This window comes from Polyergus mexicanus, unplaced genomic scaffold (genome assembly GCF_030449975.1).
Source record: "Polyergus mexicanus isolate NDT 795.1 unplaced genomic scaffold, iyPolMexi1.0 SCAF_15, whole genome shotgun sequence".
In the NCBI taxonomy this organism is placed as follows: domain Eukaryota; kingdom Metazoa; phylum Arthropoda; class Insecta; order Hymenoptera; family Formicidae; genus Polyergus; species Polyergus mexicanus.
In genome coordinates this window covers 1763974-1789205 of record NW_027223335.1, presented here as the reverse complement: position 1 = coordinate 1789205, position 25232 = coordinate 1763974, and the positions used below count along the sequence as shown (strand labels likewise).

Genomic DNA, 25232 nt, shown 5'->3' with positions numbered 1-25232 from the left:
TGCGACAATCGGAATCAGCGGGATATATGCGTCTTCGCGCAACGACTATTATTATCTTGACATTCAAATTCATCTAGTATTCATCTAGTATCATACATCTAAAATATATGAATGAGATTACATATGTAAATCGTTAAATATATGTCAATCGCCTACGTTGAATTATAATACTGCTAAAGAGAGATATAAAGCTTCAACTGTTAATATCTAAAATTATAAACTTAAATTTAAATTTTTTTTCTAACATTGCCTTTATTACCCGATAAGTCGATGCCGCGATGTTGTCGAGGACACCTCAGGTGTAACAGTTTTGGCGTGTCTCGGTGCTTTATTTTCGCTGATGCGTAAAGAAACGCATAAAGGGAAGATTGCTGGAGTTGATATGGCGAGGAGCTTAACTCCGGTAACCTAGCTTTATGATGTAGAATAAAACTCATACAGCTAGATAACCAAAGAAAATGTCCGCGCCAAGACCTTTTCGAACATATATTAGAAAATTTTTCTTTCATCGCGATTGATCGCCGATAAGAGAAAAATTAAAATAAGTCTGATTATTGTTAATATATATGTTCAAAACGAAGATATTGCGCTAAATTCCTTTGAATTGTATTCTTTCCATCGCATTACAAAAGACTCGAAAAAAAAATTTTCGACGATTTTCAGGTCAGGTAATACTATAAGCTGAAAATATAATTTGTGTATAAATATAATACATATTTTATTTTTGCGCGATATAAATATTATAATAAAATAATTCTTACTTTGTTATAACATTTGAGTATTCTGCAAATTATTTTTTTTATAATTTTTTAGCATGGAAAAGAAATACAAATATAAATTGTGAATAATCCGAATCTGTGAGTTTCTCTATTCCCAGTTGGAAGTTAGATCTTCGCTTTCCAGGTTGCAAAATCCGATCGTACATTGACATATAATACACACACGGCTATCGCGTCTATTATCTGAAACAGATACAGAGAGAAATCGTAAATCGCTTTACAACAATCGTCCCTTTGTTAAGCGTAAACGGATTGATCGATATGCGTGTACGGTGGGGGGCTGAAAAGTGAAACAGCCGTTGACATTTCGGAGTGAAAGTCCCGTAACCTGGATCCGCGGATACATAATGTGACGATGACTAAACATACGTCTGAAAATTCTTATAAAAGGCCTTCGTGTTGAGAGAATCGGCCTTTTTTCAAGCGCAAATTCTCTTAACAATTATATATATAAATTACATGCGATAAAAGTATGGCCCGTTAAAAAGCTCGACTCGATATTTAATAAAGATATTTTATAATATGCATTAACATAACGATTAATACAATTATTATAATTATCTTTGGATTTTAAATAATTTTGAAACTATTCGGTCGAACAAATTTTATTTACCTAACATCGAGAAAAAAAGATGCATATCTACATTTGGTCCTGCACCCTGCTAAGTCACATTATGTGCTTTGCCACGTCATATGTAATTATATGAAACTTCAATGATGTGTCAATACGGCTAAGTAATTACTTAACCGGACTGACACATCTTTGAAGTCTTGCGAATTTTAATTTAACGAGAATTCTTGTGTTCTAGTCGGTGATTAATTAATGCGATTCACGGAGTGATATGAGTAAGACTTACGCATATTTTTTTCCGCATTTTACATGAATATCGCTAATTTCAATATTAAAGATTATGTGTATCCGCACACCTTCTTTTCCTTCTATCTTTCGATATTATCACTTAAAACTTAAATGAACAATTCGTAATCACATGTTGCCAGAAGCAATTTTAAACAGCGAGCATAATTTATGTGTTCTCGTTCGGGAATTATCGCGATATATCGATTCTTAATTCTCTGCGGCACAAAAAGATATCACCCGTATACTCTTTCCGTTACGTTGCGGAATTGCTTATTGAAGTACTTTTCATCGGAGTCGAGTCGGCAAGTATTGTATGTATGTATGTATGTATGCGGACCGGTATAAAGTTTCGTAAGAATCTCTGTTCGGAGAAAGTTATGATCTTGCTCTCTATATCGTCCCGTATATCGTCCGTATCTAGATTCGATTTTATTTTCAAACCGCTCTCTCGATCTCATACACACATACACACAATATTTATGTCGCTCTGTTTCCTGCCACAGTGACAATACTTTCTGTTCTTAAAATAAATCTCTGCTTTCAAAAAGAAACCGATGTTACTTGTTCCTTTATCACAAAGTCGCTCGTGGCACTTTTTTTTTTAATTTAGTAAGTTATACATCGCGCGACAAAAAGGCAGCTCGTTATCATTTCGTATTTAACACGGACGCATTTATATCGTTGTAATATTAGAACGTGCTTGGCGACAGAAATTGGTGAAAATGTGAAAGCGTAATCATGCGGGATAGATTCATATTACACAGCTGTATATTATAACGCGCATTCTATTAGATTTAACGACGCAACCTGACGAAACATTGCAGAAAATGAGAAAAAATTGGAAATAATCTAGAAAGTCATACAATAACACACACTGTAAATACAACATAATTCTAGAATTGTAATTACGTGTAAAAGATGAGGTCAGGTTCAGTGACGCGAACGAAGCGGTGTACACGAATAATATTCGTGACGAATTTTCTCGATCCCTTACTCGGTTACGATGGCACTTTAGAGCTCGATTAAGAACGGTTTAATTTCATTATCACAACACACAAAATGTCAAGGACGACCGTCTGACGATCCGTAGCGTCAAAATAACACTTGCTCGCTGCCAGATTTTGGACACGAATAAATTCTGACCTCGGTCCGAGAACGGAGCGATTCCCGATTCTATCGCAGACCTCTTATCCGAACTGTGAAATCGGACGTCACGTATGGCTACAGTAAACACACGTAAATAAAACGTATCTGCCTGTGATAAGTCGGCCGCGGTTGGATCGGCCTTCGATTTCTCGCACTTGTCTGCTACCGTTGTTACAATTATATAGACATTTATTATCGCACCTTTCGAAGGTATTTCACTGATGTCCGGCACATTCGAGAGGAAGGCACGCACATTCGTTGATAAGACAGCAAAGTTGTTCGCGAGATCAATGAACGGCCGTCATTAATTTGTTATATGCGATCGACCCGTATTGATTAATTGAATGATACAAGAATAAAATTTTCGGGACATATCAATAATATGTAATTTTTATAATTTTCTAATAACTGTAATTATAAATTATTTTCGCGAAATTATAATGTATTTCTTTAAATTGAGGCTTTAATGATATCGCTGATATCGTGACCGAATTAGATAAAAAAATCTTCGGAATGCTCCAACATTTAAGATATCAGAATTACATCGAAGAAATATTTCTTCGATATGATTAAAGCCAAAAAATTTCAAATATATCAAATGAAAAGTTTTTAATCATAATACAAATATAATTTTTTATCTGTGCAATATGATTATTATACATATTAATAATATCAAACGAAGCAAACGCAATAACAAATAATAGATTGATTACTGAACTTCTATACAAAATATTTGCATGACTCATATGAACATTTAAATATTATATAAGTTATGTATAGTTTTCATCCGAAATCATTTTTGATTCTGAGTATGAAATGGAAAATCATAATAAAAGATGTTTTGTATTCAAAAAAATCTATAAATTAATAATATTGATTACATAATTACTAATATTTTTATCTATATATTAATCTATAATATTTTTGTATTTTTATTTTCGGGTGTAATCCCATATGATCGTACGACTATTTTTAAACTTGAAAAATGACTTGACTTCTGGTAGTGTGACGTCGTTTTGCCAATTTAATTAACAGCTTGACGTTCGGTTCAACCGATACAAAGTCTCCGGGCGATACGATCTGTTGACCGTATCTGTTATCTCGTTGAAATCGCCTAAGCATTTCGTAATAATCCAGCCGTTTGTCACGGGTTCCCGAAAAGGTACTCTATACTTTCGATCGATATTTCGCGACAACCGATAAATACGATTTCTAACAAGCCCGATTTTTCAACACGATGTCCAATCGTTTATATGCAAACACAGCTGCACCAGTGCTCGAGATAGCTGCGCTGCTTCACACACAGATATTATCATTACGATTACACTTATCGATTTAATTTCCCTGCCTCTTAAATATGTACTCGGTATGGAAATGCAAAAAAAAAAAATCAAGAAACGTAATTAAGATTATGAAATAAACTTTTTTCTGTAAAGGTTATAAACATGTAACTTCTCCTGTTGAAACAGCACCTTAAAAAATAATTGCTCGTATTGTTTAAATAAAATTGTTATAAAAAAAAAAGTAAGATTATCTGAATAATATAAGAATTTTTCTGAAAAGTATGAAGTTATTTTGTATTCAAATTTTTGCATGTTTTTTATTTAATAAACTTAATCTTTTTAATTATATAAATATATTGCTGTTTAATATATACATTAATACTAATTTTATTAATAATTTTAATATATATGTATATTAAAAAAGTCTCTGAAAAATTTAATTCTTACCCCAAATTGTATTCGTTAGCTGCTGAATTGCCTTTCACTTCAATTCAATTACCGAAAGTACAATATTAAAATTTCGATATATTAGAATGGAATAGTCGATGATTCGTGCCGCTTACGAAGAGTTTTGTAACTGATCAAAAAAAAAAAAAAAATCTTTTTCAAGTTTAAATATTTATATCTCATTGATCGAATGGAAACGAGGATAATTTACGAAAGATCGTTCGTGTATCCTCTCTATGTAGTATCTCTGTAGCGCGATAAAAAAATATATAATTGACAAATCGTATCTAATTCGGCTTATTGCTGGGTATATGCTGCAATGCTATTTCGAATTGCGCGAAATATATAAAATCATTCTACAAATGATGGAGAATATATTAATTATATAATAATAAATATATAACTTTATACAGAGAAATAATTATCGTAAAGAATTTAAAAAAAAAAAAATCGTCAAGTATAGATAAAAATTTCATTAAATAAATATTTTATCCAAATATATGTAAGAAAGAGAGAGAATATGATATTTTAGCTAATATTTGACGCGTTTAATTTTATGTAAAACTTTTGAAATAAAATTATTAAAGTCGCGTCGAATTTATTCGCAAATTCCGGAGAGAATTTCACATTGATAACTTTTTTGAACGAAGATTCATGTAATGCGTATGTACTTATGCAGATGCGGTGTGTTTGCATTTTATTCCTCGAACACGTTCGCTCTACCATGCCGATCTCCGGCGAGTTCGCCAACGCAACAAAGATCGCATGCGATATAAACTTCCGCGGGGCAATATAATACCGGGTTGCGGGGTTGTTCGGTGAATGTGCGTACAGAAATGACTTTTTGCCGGTATCGAGCTAGCTCTCATCAACCAGAAGAATCCGTTTCAGAAAAAAATCTATTATAATTACAAATAAATACGTATAATAAATGTAAAAATGATTAGATTATATTAGAGAGTGTTTTTGAGTTATATGTGTTGTTATCATATAATATAATACTTCACGGGACAAACTTAAAGCCCGAAACAAACAAATAAATATGTAGATTGTATAAACATATAGCTCGCTCAGATTTTATTTTCTGTGCTATAAAAAATTTAAAAAAAATACGGGCGAAGAGAAGAATACTTATTCCCTTCAATTGTCAAGCGAATATTATTCTGATGTAACACTCGATATTTACATCGACTTTAATACATGTTATAAATGTCTCCGACTATGAATAACAAAAGGCCGCTATAACTTTTGCAATGTTTTGTTGTTTTGATTATCATATATTATTCCTGGAAAAAAAATGCTAAATATGGTTAGAACGATTTATGTGCATACGGAATTTTTTGGGGGGCTGCTAATTCGCCCTTTGAAATATTGACATGTAATTAAAAATTACTTTATATAAGTTTTAAGAAAGGGATAGTATCTTTTTATTTAAAATGATCCACGAAAGAGGAAAATATAATCTGAAATTGCTTTTTGCCGATACCGCGCGGAAACGGTCCATGGTTGATGTTGCGTGCAAGTTTGTGCATAACATACGCACATTTACTCCAACACAGATCGGCAGCGCACATTACACGGTGTAAACGAGTAATCGATCGTGCTGAAATTTCTTTTAACACGCCAACATATGAGATACAACGTCGTGAATTATCGTTACTTCGACGATTGTGTCTTATCGATGTGTGCGCGCGCGAACGTGCTATACTTATTTTTAGATATTATGTAAGGTTCCATAAGATATTTAAAATCGCTTGTCAAGAATTTGTAAAAAAGATCACATTTCTTTCATGAAAAATTAGATGCTCACCTAACTACATTAACATCAAGAACATCTTTTATATATACATTTTGTCGGGAACGAGTTCTATAAATTATGAATATAAAAAGAAAAAATATTTAAAAAAGAGAAATTATTCGAGAAGTAGAGATACATTATACAGATTCATCAAAATATTAACCCGGATAAAACGCGTGTCTAAAGGACGTTTTCGAAATGTTTCTTAGACGCGTGTCGTTTGAATAAGTATATTGATTAGTAGCAACCGGAAACAAAAATTAACTGATATTCTATTTTTGATGTCAGATTTTGAATTTTACTTTGAGATAATACGCGGACGGGTAAAAATTTTTCTATCGAATAGTTTCTTCGTAAATTCAGAATTTAGGAAATGTTGCGCAACTTTCCTACACATCCATATGAAAAATTTATTTAAGCCATCTTGTGCGAAATGCACTGTTCGATTGCGAATTATGAAGTGAAAGAAAGTAATGTATGATCATCGAGAGACAAGGAAGAAGACACTCGAGTTGCATAGCAGCGGCTCCGCTTTTCCACGGCAGATGTGTGTATGACCTGTTGCTAAGAGGCCCAAAGAAATTCGCACGCGAAACGGTGCGAATCGTCGAGAATAAAGATGCGCGCACTGATAGTGCGGATGCGAAATAAGCAATCGGTTTGGAAAGAGAAACCGAGGCAAGAAAACGAACTTGCAAATTTAAAATTGGCAACTATAAAAAATTGTTAAAAAAGCGAAAGTAATAAATTAATCTAGTATTAAATATTAATAATGTATTAAGTGTTAATGACGATTAATATTGATACGAAAAATATTAAATTTTTGCATTGCAATTTCTATTTTTGCGAATGGAAATATATTGTAATTTATGTTAAAAATTAATTAATTAATTAATAATATTATTCTATATTAAAAAAAAAAAATATATATATATATATATATATAAAAATAATACAACAATAATACAACATATTCTTTATGAAGATTAAAATAGAATATCTTTAAAGATTAGAAAGAAAAAAAGATTAGAAACGTAGTAGTTCCTGCTTATATCGTTCACGATGCAAAACTATTATCTCGATCTTGTCACTCGTATTGATAGAAAACTCTTCACGCGGGGATGGTCTATTCGAATTCAGAGATAATTAATTCGAGATAATTAATTGACCGAAGTTTCTGACGGTACTCACATTGACATTCGGCCTTGAAGAAATTCTCCGCTATCTTGAGGAAATACGCGAACGTTATATCTTCGTGTACATCCTATGCTTCCTTATTTCTAATCATATTTCCGTTCGATTATGTTCGTTATATTATTGTTTAACGAACTTTGAAATAGAAATATTAATCTGCGGAAAAATGTACGGATTTTGCAGTATTTTAATTATCCGACGAAAAAACATGAAAACATTACCAATAATTTCAATCGTAACAAATTTTATAATCTATATTGAATATTGAATAATGTCGAAAAAAAGAAAGATTAAAATAAAAAAAATGTATAAACGTTTTTGTTCAAAAAGTATGTTTTAAATTTACATGCATATTTAAAGTATTTCATAAATCTGTGTTTGAAAAAATTGACCAACTAAACTTACAATTATAATTTGAAATAGATTGACTCTCATCATTGTATAATCAGAACTCTATTTCCAATTCGACATCAATTATTTCGGCATGCTAAATCTTGAATGTATTGTACACGCAATGGTCTTGGTAAGAGTGACGCTATTAAGCATAAGCTCAAGGTACTCCGCGCTTCGATACTCTCAAAACTACTTATTTCAACTAATGTGTCTCATGCTGACCGGTATATGGTAAGCCGGTTATATCGAAAGTGATGTAAACGCTGAAACACGAATTTCCATAAAACGATGCGGGTAAAAACCGAACGTATTTATATAATCACTTTAAGGAAAGGTAAGATTATAAAAATGCTGGTTTTATATTATACTCTCAATATATAAATAATTTCTTTTAAAAAAAAACACGTAAAATCAACGCAAGCTAAACGAATTAATTTTTTATTGTTTTTTGCTCTTTTATTAATCTTGGAAAAAAATCTTTTTCTTTTCAAGCATTTATTTTAGTTCTAATTACTTATGCGATACTAGGAAATAAAATTTATCTAAGAATTTTGATTCATAAAACAAATGTATTTTTAACACAATTCTTTAAAGATATGTGTATATCTATAATTATATAAAATATATTTAAGATAACAACTGCACTTGAAGAAATCGACATCGTAAATTGGAAATTATTTCTAATCTCCCTATTTTTTTTTTTTTTTTCCCCTTTCTTTTCGTTATCTTCTAATCGAAATTATGACTATCATATCCGATCGATTTTTATATTTATCGTAGATATAAGATTTGCTACGATTATCCTGAATTCCTACGGAATTACTACGAAAAATTAATTAATATATTAGATGTGTTTTATTATAATTGTTAATGTTATTATTACAATATTAACGTTTTCATTATTATTTCGCTCACAATTGCACAGCGTTATTGGACATGTATAAGCGAACGGAAGAGCATTAAAATTCATGCGGTTCTCTTTTTTTTTTTTCTCTTAGGTAACTTAGTGCCAGACAATAAGAACGATCGCTGGGAAAACTAAAGAATCCTAATTCGTTTTTCGATTTATTCATCCGCAACCGATATTTTCTTCTCGTCTATATTTTTACAATTTCAGAAACGGAACTATCTTCGCGAATTACGTTAGTTTATCGCGTATATTGAATTGATCAGATACAGAAAGAGAATTTTCCAAGATTTCTCGTATCTCACTATATCCCTAATCGATTTGCGCGAACTTTACTCAGAACAGGATCGATGATTTTTAGAGTATTCCTCCCGGGAGATGGATGTATGACGTTCTTCAAACTGCGCATTAGCAGATCTAACTAGAGTCGTAGAGTCGGAGAGAATTACATACCTGAACAGAGAGAGAGAGAGAGAGAGAGAAAGAGAAACCATACCCCTATGGCTTTGGCTCCGGATCGGAGCACGTTCCGTGAGATTTAACTCCATCACTGTCTCCGTCGTATCAAGGACACACAGAGACCGAGAGAGAAAGAGAGGAAAGTTACACCTGGCGCGGTACGAGATGAGACAACTACCGCACTCACTGATCAACTGAATAGGTCTGGGCCGTACGTACCGGTCCCGCGGCCCCACTACCTTTTCCTCTACTTCCCTCCTACCATCATCCTGTTTTCTCTACCTGGTTGCTCCGCGATCCAACCAGCGAGTAACCGACGGATGAGATGCCTGCGAGCGCCGATTGGCCTGTTCAAATCGTCGCCGTGACGTCAGCGAGCCAAACCGTCGTACCGAGAACAATGAGAGAGGAAGAGAGAAAGAGAGAAAGAAAGAGAGAGGACCCAAAGCTGCCCTCTCTCTCTCTCTCTCCTCGTCGCTTTTCGCGGACTACGTCTCATACCTGTCCTTCGTCTTCTACCGGTCGTTCGTTCGTCGGTCCGTTCGCTTCGGTTCCATTCGAATCTGCCTTGGATCTCTCATCGGCGTGCGGTTCCTTCCACCACCCGGTAGATCCATTCTACCGTGGCGAAGCATCGGGGGATCTTTCTTTTTCTCTCTCTTTCCCACTTATACCGGTTTTTCGCTCACGCGTGGTTTCCCGGTCTCGCACTTCGGTGTCCTTCGCAAGAATAATCTTGCGTCGCTCCTCTCGGCGGTAATCGGTCGATTTTTTTTTTTTTTTTTTTTAATTGACCGCAATCACAGGCAGGTTCATCCGTAGCGAATGTCGATAGACTGTCGAAGGATGCTGGACAATCCGTCGAGTACGCACTCTTGCTCTAGCCCTTTTCTTGTTCCCAAGCTTGTTCTTTGCGGTGTCTTCGAACACCGTTCGTCTCCGCCGTACATGCTCCCTTGACGTTTTGAACACGGTACTTCTGCGGTTTACTCCCGCAAATGTTTACCTTTACTTTAGCGTTCGTCCTCTCGGCGTATCTTGATGACGGTGTGATCGTTTCTCGATGTTGTTTTATTGTGATAGAGCCGGTAAAAGATGATGAATGCGTGAAAAAAATTATTGTTTTATACATAGAGTTTCTTCTCGAACAATTACATCATTCTTAATATACGTTCTCCAGTCTTCTCCTACTCCGACTCCTCGAATCGTCAATAGCATCTTTCTCTTCTCGATCCTCTCTCTCTCCCATCAGTTCTTCTCTCGCGTTACCGGTCATCCTCCTCGTCACCGGTCATCTTTTTCTCTCTCACGCTTCGAACTTTCACAATCTTTTTACATCGTCCGCCGATTCTTCTCTTCTCGATATTTCGCTTCTCCGACGAACGTTCGTCGTCGACTTTCCTTCCGATCGCTTTTTTTCATCTCGTAGTCCCATTATTTCTCCTTCTGCCGGCTGTCCCTCTTCGTCCTGGTACGCTCGGACTTACACCCTCATCTCCCCGTTAACCCAATCTCTCTCCTCCGTGCTCCTTTCTCCTCTCCGCGCGGCTGTAGATCTTTCTTTCCTTCCAGCATGTCGTCCATCCTTCCTCCGCAGTTCTCTCTTCCTCGTTTGCTTGCACAGTTCGTCCCATCTCTCTCTCTCTCTCTCTCTCTCTCTCTCTCTCCCTCTTTCTTCGAGTCAAATTCGATCCTCCTCCGACTCGCAGAACACGCTCCTTCTCATCCCAGTCGGTCGCTGGCCGACCGGATTGCCCGCAAGAGGTTCGCCACTACCGCCGCCGCAACGGAGCGAGAGCGGTCCGCCAGGTATATGGGGGAGACACAAAAAGAAAAAAACAGACGCATTCCAACGGCTATAGTCGGTCCATAACGATTCCCATACGTTGAACGCGCAACGAACAACCAATGACCCCTCTTACCGATCTCTCGCGCCTTCGCTCTCTCCCTCGTTTCCCTCCTCTCCTTTCTCCTCTCGTCGCGCTCTCGCTCTTCACCGGAATCTTTCCCCAGGTTCACGCGCTCGCTCTTACACAGCTCCACGTGTCCCGGCTTCCCTTTCCTCCCCCCCCCCCGTACGTCCTCTTTCCATCTCGCACCCCGTCTCGCTTTCGCTCAGTTGCGAAGTCTCATATGTATATACTGGGTGATCGAGGTGAAGGCTCGACCTCGTACGTACTTAGATAGACACGACTCTCGTGAGGATCTTTCGACGAAGATCAACCGACGTCACGATCCCGTTGGCGGCTTCGGCGTTCCTTCTCTCAAGCTCTTTCGAGTCGCGTCGATACATCGAGATGTATCTCTCGATGGGGAATCCCGGCAAGATACCTTCCCGGGGGTGAATGAATTTTCGACGCGACTCTCTTGTTCCTCGAAAAGGAAGGACATCGTTGCAGCGAAGGGTCGGATCCTTACTCGCTTCCCCCTCCCCTTTATCTCCTCGACCCTTGCGTCGGTTCAGCCCGTCTCGACGTATGTACCATACGTGGGAATCTCCGGTGCGGATTCAACCGCCAAGATGTTTACGTGTCGGGGCGATAAATTTCGCGCGATCGTATCCGAACATTGATTTTCTTTCCCTTCCTTTCCTTTCCTCCGAAAGGAACGCGAAATCAATTCGCTCGCGGTGCCGGGCTCTTTGCCGGATAATGATCGGTCGGAGCGATATTGTTGCGGAATGTAATTGCGGCTCGGCGAGCGCGATACTCTGACCCGGATGCATCGCTTCGACTGTATAGAATAGAGAAAAATTGCGACACGCGACTCTCCACGTCCGCACACGCTCGTTAATCGCCGGGCTATGCGTGACGCGGAAAGCAATCCGCGTTACTAAATTCAGAACCTAACGGTTTATTGACACTGCTCGGATCTCCACCCGGATCTTCCAACTACCTCTCCATGATTCCGTCAGGAATTTTTATTATTCGTAGCGAGAGCGCGACTGAGAGTACGACTGTAAAATCCGTGTTGTATCTTACACCGGCGTTCTTCGACAATTATATGTTTCGCGGATATCGCGCGGTAGCCACTATATTAGCATATGTGCAAAAATAAGCATTCCCCGTAGCCTTTCTTACCGTCGACAGCGTTTAACGTAAATTCCGCCGAATGACTTCTGTAGCGCTGGGGCTTTCGTGGCGGGACACTCCCGCACGAACACGCCGGCAATACTGACAATGAAATTTACGGCGTTGCTTCGAATACAAATTCTTTATCGGGACAAAAAGAACTCCCGCGATAATGTACGCGCGACCCTTTTCCTTCGGCGAAATCGATTTCGCTCTTCGAAAGGGAATATCTGAAAGATTGAGCTTCTCTCGAAATTTTTTTTTCTCTCTACTAGACGTATCATCCGTTTCCAGTTTGTGAGAAAAGCAGCGATTGACCGAGCCACGCGATGCATAAGCATAATTCCAACGTGAGTAGAGTTCACGATGAAAGTGCAATCTGCGCGATAATCGGCGGACGATTCCAATCGAGTTGTTCAAATAGTTTCTCGATCTTGCGAAATATCCTCAATGACATCCTTCACGAATACAAAACGCATTTCTTGTCAGTGACAGCTTGTTGATTCACTCTCGTAATATAAAAAAATTAATTATTTACGAAAGATTATACAGTCATGCGACAGGACCATTCACTCCACGCTTCTTATTATCAATATAAAATCTGCCGATATGCGTACTCTTCCTTCATTGTTACTCATCTCTCTATTGTATCAAGTGTCTTTTGTCTCTCAATTCTGCTAATATTTTTTACAATACTTGTGTATGAAGTAGCGCGTGTGTCGTATATTCCCTTCACAAGATATTCTCCTTTGAAAGACCACGCGTATTCGGTAAAGCAATTTTTCAAAAGGCAAAAAATTTGAATCACTTATTCTGTATCGCAGATATTGTTTGTTAAAAATATGAAAGCGACTTCTTCGGCGAGACGTGGGGTATATGAAAATACAAACGTTGTATGTTTCAAAGTATGTATTACCTGGTCTTCTCCATGGTGTCCGATTTCTCTCTCTCTCTCTCTCTCTCTCTCTCTCTCTCTCTCCTTGCACACGATAATTAATTTTAACGATTTAAGATTATATCCGCCCGGTAATCTTATACGTCGTCAAGACCGTAGGATATGTTTCACAATCTTGCAGTCACATTATTCGATTTTTCTTTTCTTTTTCCTGAAAATTATATTATTATTTTTTTTTCTCATAATAATTACATTTTTTATTATTATTATTTTTTTTCATTAAAATATAACTGTTTCTCAAAAGAAATTGAACCTTTAATTCCAAAAGAGTTAAAGAGGGATAGATCTATACAGAAAAAAGATCATCCCTAGACGATAAACTCACATGACTAAATCTATGACAGATGAACGCAACGCGTTGTTAGATAAAATCGCGGAGTTACGAATTGCACGCGTAATTCGAGAAATAGGAACGTGAGAAATAAAATTCCGCGATCGCGACTTCGCTCTATTCGCAGGCGCGGTCTTTAATCTGATTCGATTACTCCTCGAGAAAATCAACGAGATCCAAGTTTGGCGCTGTTTGCGCAAGATTACGTCTTCGATACACCGCGTAATTTTGCTCTTCCGTTGTCCGATTCAATGGCCGTAAACGATGATTAAGTATCGACGATTCGCCTTACGTGGCGTGTAATCCGCCTTCGTCTTGCTTATGTGAATAGAAGACGGATTTCGCCGAGAGTGCTCGCCCGATTAGGAGCGAAACACAATCAAATGTAAAAATAAGACACAACGAAAGCGGAATAAAAAGTATAGTACCAATACGCAGTTGAATAATAACTAGAGGAAATGATCAATTAGATTGGGAAATATGATTAACTGATAAAAAAAGTGATGAATATTTTTAATAAATCTTGAAATAAAAAATAAAATCCTGAGAAAATAAAATTTGCTTGTACATATATTTAAATATGTGTACGATACAACATTGTTATTATTCAATCATCTTAACTCCTAATCAATATCTAATTTGATATATTATAAATTGTAATTTAAGAATTATTTTTTAAATATTTTTTCCTTGATATAATTTGGTTGAGAACGAAACGATTTTAAATTAGATAAGAAAACAGTCGTGGAAATTTTTCGTGGAAAAACGTGAAATATCTTGTTCTTTTTCCGCATATAACATTTTAATATTGCGTTTCAGGTCTTTAAAAAGATGAAACAGAAATTGCGGAGCAGTGCTTTGCGAAACGAAGTCCCGATCGCGACCTGTTCCCGGAATGTTATTGCTAACGTTCAGGCGTACGTGACACTTACGCGAATGAAATTTAGCATGCGTATCGGCCCTCTGAGCCGGGTGAAGCAAAATCCCGAAGGTCGTAGGCAACGTAGCTGATGTTTTTATGAGTCAGGCGAAAAATTTGCTTGTGAAAATGCACGCGTCGTTCTACCTTCTTTTCTCTCTATCTCTCTTTCTTTCTTTCGCGTTCTTCTTTTTTTCTCCGTCTGCTTTCATATGTGACGACGATCGTTTGCGTGAAGTCTTTTACGAGTTAAAACGCGAGCTTCGCGCGCGGACAAAGGAGCGTTTGCGCGGTGCGGGCAACGTACCGAATAACGAAGCCACAGTTCAATTCCTATGTAAAGACGCGAAATGTCGTAATTAAATTAATTGGTCTCCGACTTCGAACATACCGGCGGCGTTAAAATCTCCTCACAATTCCTCGTAATTAACGATTTAATTCCCGAGCGATTCTCGCGAGAATCGACGAATGTTAAAATTGTCTTGCGTGTCGATAACGAAACACTACGCGCGCTCCATGTTATTAATTTCTCATTTACGAAACCATACCGTGTTATTTCATTAATTCGTTCGAATATCGCCAGTTAATGGCACTGGAAATTACGCTAATAGTTAGATGATATTAATTTGACATAGAGATCCTCTTCCTCTCCTGCCAGACTATTCGATTTCGTCAAATATGTTAAGAAAATTCCTAGAAAAAAGCCGGAATCTCTCTGACTGTCAGCTTCTTTTATGTACTTGCCAGTTCCCTGAACGTTGGAAAATTTATTGTTGGGAAGTTTATTGTTCGAAACTTTCGAAAAATGTTTGGCAGAAAATCGGTCCTCTTGGGTATGTCACAGTTGTCGATCTGTTTCACCTGTTCTTACCACGCTAATTCGGCCATGAAAAGACTGCTAGGCATTGGCGTCACAAACTGACGCCCTTCGACTTCCGGCGGATGTATATCGTCCTTGCAACGAAGTTTCTCTCGCTTTCCTTGCACGCATCTGACTTTTTATTATTTCATGCAGCCTTCTCTTTGACCAACACTCTATCTCGCTTCTATCTTATGTCTGTATATGATAAACGTATAGACGTATGGTCGAATGAAGGCGTACGAGACATCACGAGTTGACCTCGTTTTGATCTTGATTTCAGGAGCCCTTTGGGCCATTTGTGTCTGATTCCGTGAAACCTGTGGTTAGCATACAAAAGACAATGTTAATCTAACATTTATAAAATTATTATACAAATACACACATTTGTAAAAATAATATTAACAATTATAATCTCTTTTTCTTTTAATCGAGAATTCTCTGTTGATTTCTCTAAAAGTTTATACATGTGTTATAGATTATTTTTATGCTATCTTTCTATAAACAGGAATTCTTTTCTTGTGCTGTTTTCTCATTACACATTTGCGACATAATCGCGCGATCAGGAGTGAACAAATTGAAAAAGATGCTCTTATTTTTTCCTTTAGTTGGTGATTCTATATACATGGAAAAATTTCGATTATCACAATTTTATCGCGATTATAAACTCACATAAATTTATTATATGATAAAAAGACATACTTATATAATGGTAATCGTACCACGATAACAGAGAGAGCGTCACCATCATTAATTCGATAGAATTATTTACGTGCCGCTTCTCTCCGTAACTCGTCTATCGATCTAGCGCATTAATGAACTATTTTATAAATATGGTTATGGACTGGCGATATGAATTTTTCTCTTTGCGTTGTAAATTGGCGTGATTTATAAAAACGATTCGTTTGGATACGACAGGAGCCATGTCGTGTCGTCAACGGCTGGTTACGACCGTTACCAGGCGAGGACTATAGAAATCGGTTCGCACCTGCTCAGCCAGGTAAAAAGAAAAATCAGTCCAGAACCCCCGTAAGCCCTGAGGTCCACAGTGAGTTTATAGATATCTCGTCCTTTATTCCCGAAGGAACTTCACCGCTGGTTTTGGTTTTTAGGGGCCCTAACACTCTGGAATTTTCTTTTCCTTATTTCGTTACTACGTTTGTTACTCGTTACGAACGTGTTGGTTCTATTGATCCTATAACCATTGTCTACGTTAAATGGATATACTATATCTGAAATTTTCCAACATTTTTTGTCATGTTTGATGAATAGATAAATATTAATTGTTAAAACTTGCATATATATTTTTGTTTTAAATATCTACTTGCATGTTTTATTTTAATAAGTTCAAACAGGTTTTATTCTCGATATTTTATCTCAAAAACTGCGATACTTTTCTGTAAAAATCTGTAGAGAGATACAAATATGAAGAGTCACAACGAAACAAACTTAAACATAAATTTAAAATCGTGTATCAAAAAATTTTTTAATCGTATACTCTACACCTCTACAACGAAGATTTCGTGATGAAGCAAAAAAATGTTCTGTGACGATTTCATAGTCAGTTTTCAAAGAAGGATGGTAGAAGGTATGTCGAGAATGAACGAAAACATTTCATATCGTTACTCGTTTCAGTTAACAATATCTTTACCATTAGAAAACGGCTTTCCTCTGATATTTCCGCTTTACAGTTCCATAATTCCATAGTACCCTTAGTTCCATTAATAGATTATCCATAGGTTTCAGAAATAGATACGTTCCAGGTAAAATTTGAGAGATGGTCTTTTATCGAGAGGTTTTTCTATATCCTTCCTAAATCTTCTTCTCAGTTAACGTTTTTTCTCGAATCTTTTGAAATATTTCTTTTGGATTGCTGGTAAAGTGTTGCTTTAGCAAATTTACAATATCTCATATATCTGCCGGAAATAAATTTGTGATCTCATTAGATAGATTCTCACGTGTAGAATCTCTAAGAAAATTAAAAAATTTATAACTGAGATATTTTTATAACTTTTCCGGTCCACGTGTATTTTTTCTGCATCTATTATTTAGAAATCTTAGAATTAGAAAATGGAAAAAAAGCCTTAAAAACCAAATATTTTGTTTCAAAATAATTTGAAAGAGAATACGTGCATAAAAATTCTTCGGAGAATCTTTGCTAGTGGACAAGCATATTTACGAGCTCCAGAAAAAAACTCTTTGTAATAATTTTCTGTAATCAATTTTCTCATTGTTAGTAATACCGTTTCAAATTTTTATTTCTTTTTTTTCTTCTACACGCGGACTTTGTTATACGTGTCATGCAATAATTACGCACGTTGTTTCTCTTTTAACCTTTTCTCATTTACGCATTCTTTCACTTTCAAATCACATTGGTTTTTTTCTTATTACATAGTGTCAATGTAGGTTATTTACCTTTCTTGCTGTAATCCTCTAGCAACTCTAGCTAGTACGATTTATTGATGATGTATCAATGATGCTGCGTGGATTCACCGAGAATGCGACATTGCAGTTGCGGTCGCGCGGGCATTGAAGTCTCCGCGCGACTAGATAAGTGCATCTGTATAACGATGATCAGCATCGAGGACACTGTGTGTGCTCTCGAACGCAGTCGCAATACGGTTTCGCCGACATATTTATGCTCAGTTAACTTTTCTCCAGCGCCTCTAGGCGAAGTCTGCTACAATTTTTGCATTTTGGAATTACAATAATTCAATCAACAAATCATTGAATTTACAAGAAAACAATTCTTGTTTAACTTCGCAATTACAAATGTTTAAAAAATTTCCAATTTATACACGTAAGAGATGTTCTAAAACTCGTATGATTTTAATTTTAAAAAACATATTCTTTAAAAAATACGCGATTAACAAATATATCTTGGAAAGAGTATTAATCAATCAGATCCTATATATATGTAATAGTTTTAGTTAAACTATAATTATTTTTATTTCCTGGTAATTAAAAAAATAAAATGTTAAAACTAACTTTTAACGAAGATTATTTTTGTGTGTTACTATAACATTTATTGAAATTATTTGACTTTTAATATGAAATTTTTATATTAAATGTATACCGTTGGCCGTTTATAGATAACATCGTACAAGTTATAAACACAAAAGAAAGATTGATTTCTCATGTTGGCCGTCGCCTGTAGCAGAATTTCTCCTAGATATACATATATATACGCGCCGCCGACATCTTTAGTTTTCCTAGTACGAATGTGGCTTAGCGGAAGCTGTGAAAAAATCAGATTCGCGATGAGATAAATAAAGAAAAAGAAAGAAAGAGAGGAAGAGAGAGAGAGAGAGAGAGAGAGAGAGAAATTCTGCCGCGAAAATGACTCGAAAGAGGCAAAGGAGCTCTCCGATGATGTCATCGGTCGTCGGATATTCGCGCCTACGCTTTTCTCTCCTCTCGCCCGTTTCTTCAAGTATCACGTGCGCTCCTTCTCCACTCATGCGCAATCTAGCCGAGAGCATCGCAGTCTCTTCATGTTGAATCTCTATCTCTTTCTATCTCTTTCGATCCCTCGAGAGATCCTCAGACCGTCGCGCGAGGACGAACCGAGCGATATAATGTACCGAGGACACGCTCGAGTCTGCCTCCACGCCGGTCCACGTTGTCGGTATATACCGGTTATGCAGATGGAGCTTGGTCTGGACCTCCTCGACAATCCCGCCGCGAGAGAACGCCGTCTTTTTCTTTTCTCCTCTACCTTCTTCTCGTCTCCTGCTTCCTCACCTCCCACTCTTGTTCCTCCACATCTTCTTCTTATTATTATTTTTCTTCTTCTTCTTCCACCTATAATCCTCCATCTCCTCTTGCTCCTCTTCTCTTCTTTCGTTTCTTCTCTTTTTTTTCGCCGTCGCCGCCGTGTGGCTACTCCTGTCTCCGACTCTCCGCAACCGGCAATCGGCGCTGCTTTAGTTTTATGCGAGGGTATCCGGATGTTCGTATGTGAATCTTGTCCCTCTTTCCACTCATCCTTTTCCTGCTCGTTTTTTCACCTTCTCTGCCTCGTCGTCGTATGAAGTTTCTCGTGGCCGTTAGAACGGTTAGGAATTGCTTCATCGCGCAACTGGCCAAGATCATGCGGTCTCCTCCGAGTTATTTGCTGACTTTTTATGGTCGCTCTATCGGTTCAGAGGATGACGATGAGTCGATGTCTCACCGATCGATCTCATTACACAATGTCAAGGCTTCTGTTTTATCCGGAAATCACGTATCAAATCTTTTTTTCTTCACGATTTAGGATTTTTTTTATTTTAAAGATCTTTCAATTAAACTGTACCATTTTTTTATATAATATGTTTCAATAAAGTTCATAACTGAAATATAAAAATAGATATGCAAGAGATTAATTTAAGAAAACCAACGTTACAAACATTATTTTGACGAATATAATGCATATAAAATTGCATTTTTCAGATATTTTACCGGATTCTTCTGGAAAACAAATTTCTTGCTCGCAAGAGCCTCATCGAAGGCGAACTACCTAATAAAGTGTACGAGAGCCGGATGGAAGACATTGCCGATTAAAGCGAGATAAACGTGAAATGGCGAACAACGGACCATAAGTGTGACATGGCAACCGAAATAATCGGGAGATTTACTCTCGCCGAACGGAACTGTGTCCCGTCGATGCGAGTTTAATCACGCTGATCAGTAGGCGCATCACTGTCATTCTCATCGATAACATCAATCGGGAATGCAACCCGGCGTTATAACGGTAGCGTTTATCTATGAGGAAGAGGAATACACCTTTGGCGGTCACGAACTCGAGAAACGTAATTCACAGCCGGAGAACTGACGCTGTTCGGAAAATAAATCGCCGCCATCGTCACTCGGCAAATCTGAACGATGCCACGTTAAATCTGCACGATTGTCCCATTCCTCTTATAGAGCCAAGAGTTTTTCAATTCCATGCGCCCTGTGAACCCTAATTGGAACAATTAATAATTCTCGTCGATAAATCTTATCGTAATGATCCGTTTTCTCAATGCACCAATATTATATTTTATTGCCGGATTTGAAGATTTATCCGCGCTCCATTCGATTCGAGTCACAATATGACTCATGTGGACAGAATGATGATTTTTACATAACGTCTGATCAATCGAATTGCTAGCAATTTATTCGCTTGGTAATGTTTTTTTAATAAAGCTCTCTCTCTCTCTCTCTCTCTCTCTCTCTTTCTGAAGATGTTTCACTGATATTACAGCGACAAAATAAATTTGATTTAAATAGTTAAGTAATAATCTCGTAAATAAGAAAAGTGTTCCACAAAAGAGCATGTCTAACAGCTATTAGAGATTAAAACTAGTACAATTATTTCGCGCTGAGCTCATTTTTAAATATTATTTTAAAGTATGGAAATATGTCTTATGTATAATCCTAAGCTGCTGAAAATTATATCAATTTTAATCTGCGTTACAGCGCTCGCGACGATCGAAATAATCGCGTATATGTATATCGTATCAGTGGGCGACATCAAAATTGACATCGCGACAAGCCGATAGTTCGGCTGCTCGCTCGTGAGAGGACGATTATGTATATCGTTCGATAATTGGTTTCTGCGATCCGGTAATAATAGCGCCACACCGTATTCGGGCGAGCTGCCATTAAATCAGTGTCCCGGCCTACGGCGCGACCGCATTAACTTCTTCGCAACAATATTGCGGCTGTAGGAGCCGCGACGTTACGGAATAATATTGCGGTATTCTGGTTGAGTAGATCGCTCGCCCAAGTAGCCACGCCGATAATTCATTGTCTACCATTTTACTGCCGCGGAAAGAAATACGCCGGAGTCCGAACGCGCGACCGCGACGTCTTGACCACGCGTTCCATTTTCCGTCTACCGCCCGAAGACTTTGATTTACATTATCATTATCGTCGTCCGTGCGCCATGCGAACGAACCGGCAACTTTCCAGATCATCGACTTTTACCGGTCCATGATTTCGAGAGTAAACGAGCGCTGCCGTAAGGCACCGAATGCACTGATTATGGAGGAATAGTTTTAGTCGCTTGTAAAAGTTGAATTCGTAATATGTAACTTCCTACGTTATCACTTAAAAATGTATTTCTTTCTGTAGGATTAATAATTCTGCAGTTGCATATCTAATAGTTATATAAATTGAGACAAAAGTATGGTATAAATATAAAAGCGATAATTTACATTCGATAAGATTTATGATAAAAGTATTTATAAATACATTTCTATAAATTTTATTTCTAATCGACACTGACCTTTAATGTGATTCTCGTGCAAAGAGGTGTATGTTCTTTGAAATTTTTCATCGGCATGCTAGAGAGAGGCGATAACGCTTGCACACGGCGCACGTGGTTTATTTGTTGACTACGGGAACGTGAGTTGTTGTGCAAATAATTGGAACGGCTGTCCGCGTTTGTCACGCTTGCTTACGAGGCTCGCTACGTCGGGTTACGAAACGATAGCTCGCGTTTGCAAAAACTAACGAAATGAAGATGATGAGCGAAAAGATATTGTTTTTAAAATTTGAAGCTTTGAACATTTCGCTTTTCATTGAAATATATGTCAGATTGTGTATTATTATAAATATTTTTTCGACCAAATATTATTTTGTGCTTGTACACGCGCGTAATTTGATTCTCCTGATTTAACCTGTGCTTGAAAAAAGTTGTTTTCTGTTAATATTGTATTAATATAATGCTAATACAATACTTTAAGGGAGGAGATTAAACAATTAAAATGCCAAAATATTATTTTTAAATATTTCCATATCTTTACAGCGCTTTAATGCAAAGAATATTTTCATCTTTGATGGAAAGAGATTTATATGAGAAGGATAACAAAATTTTGAAAAGATTCACTACATATTTAATCGTACAAATTAAATATCAACTTTTTAAAGTATATAGTTATGTGACGGGAAACACTTATTGTCAGTTTTGAAAAAATTAATAAATTTAGTTAAGCATATTTATTTTTCACGAATAACTAAAATATGCATATAATATTACATTTTTTATTATAACGATTTTATATAATGATTATTCTGGTTTTATTTAATAGCATCACGTTGTGTAAACTAGCATCTGCGTACGATACACGGAATATATTTTGAATAACTTATGATGCTAACAGTTATAGAGAGAGAGAGAGAGAGAGAGAGAGAGAGAGAGAGAGAGAGCGTTATCATTCTTTTTACGTTACTGTATTAAAATAGAGGACGTTTCTAGCATCGGGTAAGCTCGAAAACTGCGAGCGCTTGCCGAAAACGTGGAAATCATGTAATATTCCGAACGACGCGGTGCCTTTCGAATGCACGGAACGTTTGTGGAATAAATTTAGGCGGTGCTCGAGCAGAAAGCTGATCCGCCAGCCACGACCAACGTTGCGAAACTACTTTAAATACCGACGTGCGACAGAATTGTATTCGAAGTACTTATGTCAAAGTAATACGCGAACCGTTTCGCGCTAATCGCAAAATGAAAAACTCAAATAAATCCCGATCTGATTTACGATGCAATGTTGATACAAACTTCATCATCTGGAAAGAATATTTAGAATATTGCTTTTCATGCATCTTGATGATCGATCAGTAATTATCGTCTTTATGAAACGTCATTATCGTTAATCATTAATCAATTATTTTTATTGCAAAAATACGCAAATTCTTGATTACATAAATCTGCAAGTTTTCTCAAACGATAAGTTTGCATATCGTTCTCGGTGAAGCTCGCGAGCAAGCCGCTATAATTTTCAGCGAAGAATATTGCCGTATTCGTTGTAATTCCGTTGACATAATTCCGGCATGAGTATATCTTTACTATAAATCTGTGGTTTCCTAGAATTACGGCGATCTCTTGCGAGTTTCTTTGAGCGATGCGCACGCGAGAAAAACGTTCCGAACAATTGATGCAGATACACGCGCTTCCATTGTGCACGTGTCAGTCATGCATCTTCTCCTTTGACTAAGTTTTCGCATTATCGATAGGCAGCCTCATAGGTCACTGCCATTTTCGTTCTCGTTTCGTTCGTATCTAGAGATTATCGCAACTACAAGAGATGCAATGAGCGCAATGTGTGCGAGGAAAGTCTTCCCACGATAATATATTATATTGTATTTCCAAGCTGCGAATGTGTGTGTTCGATAATGTATTCAATTAAAATCCTCTCGGTTTGTGCGTGCGCGCTGAAAATATACGGCAAAAATCCTTATTAACGTGCAATCGAAGAAATTCTTCACTAAATCATTCGCCGTTCTCTCGATACTATGAACAGATAAATGTGATATAAAATAATTGCCGTGAAATCTGTCTGAGAGATACGCAAAACATACTTTTCATCAATATTAAAGCGTTTGTGCAGGTACATCATTCTGCGCGATCGCTATCTGATTGAATTTGCATCTAGTAGTATAGGATTTAAAGAAAGAGGACAGCATGTATCGAAATATATCTGATGTATAAAAAAATTTAAATTTGTAAAAAAAGGTACAATTTTTTTTATAAATATCACTAGAGAATTATTCGCTGTGGTATGTTTGTATATAATATTTGCGTTCTAAAAAAATTAGTTTTATAAAACACGATGATTTTCAGATATAACATTCTTAATTTTAATTAAAGATAAAACCCGCGTCTGCTATTAAATTTTATTATAAAACGTTAAATTTAATACTGTAATATTTGTGAAGTTAAAAATCAACAATAAAGTGTACGATTGATTTTTTGTGGTTATTCTCTCTTAAGGTTTCTAAAAATTTTAACATTTCAAAATCGGCTTCTCTTCATCTTTATAAATCTTCCCTTAACAATTCGAGAATAACAGCAGGTATCTTGTGGTAAACATTAGAAAAAAGAGCGTTCCATGTACGGTGGATTACACTTTTCTCGTGGAAGATAGTGAAAGAATATTCGAGCACCCCAATGGAGCCCATTAGGATCCAAAGGCGGTTGGGCCAGTTCTCTTCTCTCCCGCGTTTCTCTCTTCTCTCATTCCTCTTTTTCTCTCTTTTTCTTTCTTTCTCTCTTGATCCACGATGGAAGAGAAGGCGGGGGATGGTCGGCCGGTCAAGCAACATTCCGTACGCCAACCGACTCCTTGGGACCCTTCCTCCCCCTCTTTGGTAGACGGTTCCCTATATACAGGCTCTCGCCTCTTTATGAACCACCACGATATGTGCTCACGAGAGAGCGCCAATATTATTTCGACTACACGCGCTCCATGTAACCTTGCCGAAGTACGGACATCGCCGAATGTCTGCTTCTCGTCGCGGCACCTCTCCTCCCGGACGAGTTCGCATCGAATAAATATGCTGTATCCGTCTGAGTTCATCGATTATCCGCCCAATTATATGGCAATAATATCGATGCTTTTTTGCTGTTTTCTCTGCGAACTTTATATTTTTACAATATACAAGATTCTCCAGGTTTTCTCGTGCTTCTTTTTATATATGAATTTATCGACGAAGATGGACTAGAGTATTTCTACAATTTTTCTTAAATAAATTATCGATATGCACGAAATATTGATATGGTTTTTCATAGCTTTAACAATTAACGTTGATTAACATTTTTTTTTTTTTTTTCAAATTATGAGTGAGAATATTATGTAATAATGGAAATCGTTATCGCGCCTCAAACTTACACAATCGTACACAGTTTTCCTTTCATTTTCGTGCGATTTTTCATTCTCGCTTTCACTCCTCGTTTTTCTTGTATAATAGAATCTCTTTCGCAACAGCTGAGAGATTAAGGCAACGGATATATATTCAACTTTTCCACGGTACGTCTGACTTATTCTGAATGTGAAGACCGGCTCCACAAATAGCCGACCGGTATGAA

The 25232-nt window shown here is 36.9% G+C and overlaps 2 long non-coding RNA genes across 2 annotated transcripts; both read right to left on the bottom strand.

Annotated features, from left to right (window-relative positions):
• Window positions 1–667: 667 nt before the first annotated feature.
• On the bottom strand, window positions 668–10024 carry LOC138939785 (uncharacterized). Its single transcript, XR_011447897.1, has 3 exons — window positions 9260–10024; window positions 762–962; window positions 668–681 (listed from the first exon to the last, which is right to left on the bottom strand). It is a non-coding gene; the product is annotated as an uncharacterized lncRNA (long non-coding RNA).
• A 4310-nt stretch (window positions 10025–14334) lies between these two features.
• Window positions 14335–17922, bottom strand: LOC138939786 (uncharacterized). Its single transcript, XR_011447898.1, has 3 exons — window positions 17816–17922; window positions 17052–17441; window positions 14335–15720 (listed from the first exon to the last, which is right to left on the bottom strand). It is a non-coding gene; the product is annotated as an uncharacterized lncRNA (long non-coding RNA).
• Between the last annotated feature and the right edge of the window lie 7310 nt (window positions 17923–25232).